This window comes from Plectropomus leopardus, unplaced genomic scaffold (assembly GCF_008729295.1).
Source record: "Plectropomus leopardus isolate mb unplaced genomic scaffold, YSFRI_Pleo_2.0 unplaced_scaffold8665, whole genome shotgun sequence".
Classification (NCBI taxonomy): domain Eukaryota; kingdom Metazoa; phylum Chordata; class Actinopteri; order Perciformes; family Serranidae; genus Plectropomus; species Plectropomus leopardus.
The window spans coordinates 1-4,880 of record NW_024695516.1 but is presented as its reverse complement, the minus strand read 5'-3'; the positions used below and the strand labels follow the sequence as shown (position 1 = coordinate 4,880).

At 39.2% G+C, this 4,880-nt stretch overlaps 1 long non-coding RNA gene across 1 annotated transcript; it reads right to left on the bottom strand.

The window, feature by feature from the left end:
• Positions 1-1,519: 1,519 nt before the first annotated feature.
• Positions 1,520-4,654, bottom strand: LOC121940424. Its single transcript, XR_006105625.1, has 3 exons — positions 4,572-4,654; positions 3,837-3,920; positions 1,520-2,233 (listed from the first exon to the last, which is right to left on the bottom strand). It is a non-coding gene; the product is annotated as an uncharacterized LOC121940424 (long non-coding RNA).
• Between the last annotated feature and the right edge of the window lie 226 nt (positions 4,655-4,880).

Below are 4,880 nucleotides of genomic sequence, written 5' to 3'. Positions count from 1 at the left end.
AAAAAAAAAAAAGAAAAGAAAAAAAAAAAGGAGCAAAAGTCAAGGTAGTCTTGCTTTATTAATGTCACCTGACATCATGAATTAATGTTAAAGACAGAGGCAACAGAGGAAATCAAACATATAAAAGGAACCACAGGACTGCCTGTGCTCATTAACATGCTGTGTGTCTCTGTGAATCATAATAAAACCTAACAAACTGCAAAAAGAAACAAAACTATACACAATATAATGAGGAAGGAACGAGAGCATTATTGCATTATCAGTACAACAAGGAACAAGAGAGATGACGGAGGCGAGACACCAACACGTTATTCTCAGCACGGGTGCTGTCACACTTCTTGTTTCATCTATTATCATCTCAGATTTACGTATGTAGAAGTTTAAATTATAAATAAATAACCTTCCATGATAATATCAGAAATAAATACGCAAACTGGATAGAGACCACAACCTAAATTGACCATGAGAGCAGATAACAGAGAGGAGGGGTCCCCCCTTTTCAGCTCTTCCTTTACTGTGAGTTTATGATTCGCTGAGTTAGTACTGATGTGGCCTCTAATTATTGTAAACACACTACAGTGCAAAGTGACTCAAAGTATCAGTCTAAATTCCTACCCTCACATGAAACTTGGTGGAAACAAATGAATGGCCTCTAGGTCCATGGCAGTGTGGTGTGGCGGAAAGTGCGGCTGATCCATAAAAATAAGCTTTGTGGGTCGTCTCTCCACCAGCTAACTCAGAATGTAATATCAAACCTCTTTGCAGCTTTACAGAGCTTTTTTTTTAAATTTCAGTTCACCACTAAGATCCATCCATCTGTGGAATTTAATGACTTTTAACACTGAATTTCAACAATAATCTGAATGTGCTGTGTTCATGTCTAAAGAATGCTATTAAAACAAATAATACCAGTGTTATGTTTGGCCCTGCATATATTGTATTGCACATCCTAGTGGGTGTGTTTTCTTGTGTCATTGCTTCCTTTATATGTTTCAGTCTCTAGATGAGCCTTTGTTTGTTTAGAGAAGCTGTAACAACCACCATGTTGCACAATCAGAAATGCTTAATTCAGAAAAAGGACAAAAAGAAAACCCCAGTAATGACCCTTAAAACCTGGAAATCTGTTCCAGCACCTCCGGTTCCCTCGTCTTAAAGTCAATGTTTCTTAATGAGTTTTTGGTTCTAAGCCTGAAATAAGGTGTGTGGTTAACACAAGCTGAGGAGATTTTTTCCACATTTTGCTCTACAACATGAAATACGTCAGTAAATAACCCACTCATAAACTTTAAAGCTTTTATGTATCTTTAAAAAAGAGGCTAAATAAGACTACAGAACATCATCAAGCTGCGCCAAACACGGTTTTACAGCAACCGTCATCGTGTTCAAATGAACACCTGAAAGTGGTGTTCATTCGTGGAGATTATCTCGCAGAATAAAACATGTATCGTAAACATTTTTTTTTTTACAACAGAACTTATTTTATGCTAAATCCAATGGAAAAATCCCACAAGCTTTTTGACGAGGGAACCAGGGCGACATCAGCTTGTGGGTTGGCCTACAGAAAAACATCATCCCTGGGGCACTCTTTTCAGAATATCTAAACATAATATGTTGTTTACATGACCCACAGCAAACTACGACTATTGTGTTTGGAATAATTGTGTAATTTTAGTGTGCATGTAAATGTGACCATCACCACACTGTCAGGTGATTACATCAGTTTACCATTTTGAAACTAGAGGCCAATAAGTGCATTCATTTTTGCTTTTCTCAAGACCCTTAAAAACATCTAATAGTGCAATAATCACAATGCTCCCTGCAGAGGCCCTAAAATTATTAACACCAAGATGTTTTAGGGATGAGAACTCAATATATACAGTACATATAAAAAATAGTAGACCACATAGTGGCTTTTAAACTCCTCATACTATTAGACGCCAGCTGCAGCAGTAATCGAACACACAACTAATTAAATTAAAATATTAATTATTAATTAAATATAATTCTTCATGCTTTTCTGATGACCATACTGCAGAGAAAACACACCTGAATGCCATGTGTGTCTGTAGCTGTAGAAGTGATTCACCTCTGCAGATTCTGGAGGACTGGATTGTTATTTCTCCCCGCCACCGTCAAGTGACACACATCGTATCAGGTAGATGAGAAATTCAGCCTCCTGTCCGTCACACTGAGACTCTGAGCTTCACTGGAGGAGACTTTGTTCCTCCACAGCCTGAAAAGCACAGTGGTGGGACATTTTATATATAAATACATTAAAAACTAGGGCCATGTCCACATGGAGACAAAACCGATCTATTTCTTCTTCGTTTTGGAAAAGTTTTCCGTAAACACGGAATCGTCTCAAGACGTGTGTGTCCACACAAAACCACTGAAACGCTGCAGTATATATGCCAGGCCTGTAAGTGGCGCTGTACGCTGCCACAGAAAAACAGAGAATAAGACATGGAGCATGCACATAAAACTTGTGCGATGTAAACAAACACACGAAGAAGAAGATGGCGGAGAATACGAAGACACTTGTGTGGAGCAGAAGATTTTGCTGTAAAAGCCATATCCTGCTCAGTAGCTTCTGCAGCGCGAATGCAACACTGTAATCTGCCATTGTTGTTGTTGGCGGGGTTAGCGGTGGGGCTATGGCGTCATCGGTTCAAGAAAGATGCGTATGGGTTGTAAACATGGAAACCCAACCTGGTTTTAAAAATTTGCGTATTTGGGCTCCCAAAACGCCAATTTGGTGTGGACAAAATGTCCATACGATGAAAAAATTTTGCAGATACACCTAAACTCGTCTCCGTATGGACATGGCCTTGGAATACCGACACATGGTTGTATGTCTCCGTACACCAGTCAAGATGCACTTAGTTTACATCCATATCTGTGAAAACATGACTGATTCACTCACATCTTCAGAAGATGTATACGATCAGCACATTTTCAAGGTGAACACCTGAGATCAGTGTGTGTGTGGCCAGAAAGGTGTTTTTGCAGAACATTATGATGTCACACTTGACATTTGACCTCTTGAAAGAAAAATGTCAGAACTTCATCATTATATCTTATGAGATATCTGTGTGAATTTTGAGTGTATGAATTTCTGGCCAAAAACATGTTTTATGAGTTCACCATGACCTTTGACCATTAAAATCTAATCAGTTCATTCGTGAGTCCAAGTGGACGTTTGTGCCAAATTTGGGGTCACAGTGATCTTGACCTTTAAACACCAAATTATTATCAGCTCATTTTTGAGTCCACTTGCATGTTTGTGCCAAATCTGAAGTAATTCCCTCAAGGTTTTCTTAATATATCGCGTTCACAAGAATGAGACAGTGACTGTGACCTTTGACCACCAAATCTAGCCAGTTCATCATCGAGTCCAAGTGGACGTTTCAGCTATTGTGGAAAATCTTCACTTTGATGAATAATAACATAAACTCAATGACTAATCAAACAGATTGGAAAGAAATTGGAAAAGACAATAAAGAATTAACATTAACTCATGAACCTTTAGTGGTGGATGGTGTGGAACTGTCTCTTATGTCTTTTATTTCAGAAGACAGAAAAACACAGTGCTGAATTCACTAAAGACGTTCTTGAGATATAACGTTAATGAGAATGGTTCGGCTTAACGACGGACATACATGAGGATGAAAACACCCGAAAACATAATGCTTCCAGCCTCGAGAGGCATAAAAACAAACACAAATACAGCAAATACAGCAGGAATCAAATGTGCTTTCAGCAGATAGTGAAGGTGACTGACAAAATCTACAGGTGCCTGTATGAGCCAAACCTTGGGTGAGACACTACAAGTTTACCTGATGAGCTGGACAGAAGGACACGACTGTAAGGCTCTACACAGGGCCTCCACTCCGAAAACACTCACGGTGTTTGACTCCAGACTGAGGGAAACAAACACACACATACACAGCGTTTCATTCACTCCAAGTGTGTGAGGGAAACATAAGTCAAAGTTTTTCATTACTTTTCAAGGACCCATATATAATACAGATTTTTGTTTTTCTTTCCACATTGCAGGGTGTGCACATAATTTCAGCTGGCATACAGGAAGGGAAAGACAAAACGCTAAACAAAATGCTGTCACACATCAACGCATATTTGAGCCACGTTGTTGTACGTCAGCAGCTACAGGAAATGAATTCTCCTGTATGTTACATTACGTAAAAGGTTATCCACGTAAGATTATTTTAACAGTTTTATTACATACAGCAAATTCCATGATTTTTCCAAAACTTTAAATGATTTTTAAAAATTCCATGACTTTTTCAGGCCTGAAAAATATGACAGTGAAATTCCATGACTTTTCCAGGTTTTCCATGACTGTGGGAACCCTGAGTAAAGACATTAAACTAAACAACTTGAATAAAGATTTAAAGAAATGTTAAGCCACCGGTGCAATTGCAGGAAGACTAGGAATTACAAATAACTGAAATCGTACTAAATGTACACAAAAACTGTGTGTGTGTGTGTGTGTGTGTGTGTGTGTGTGTGTGTGTGTGTGCGTGTGCGTGTGTGTGTGTTAGAAAACTCACTCTATTCTGGTCAGCCTCTGACACAGAGGCATAACTCTGGCCAGCTCCACTGCCACTTCATCACCACAGTTATTCCATCCCAGACTGGAGACAGAAAGAGACGCAGTCATTGAGAATTTCGAAACAAACAATTCCTCTGAACACTTCGATCAGTGCTGGAGTCAGAATCAATCATGTTTATGTCATGTTCAGGTACATGTGACATGTAGGCGGCTTAAAGCTGCTTCAGAGCTCCGTCACCGCAGGGAGAGAAATGCCGTCGCTCACTGTTGTGATTATAGGCAGCAATGAAAACTAGCGTCTTAGTTT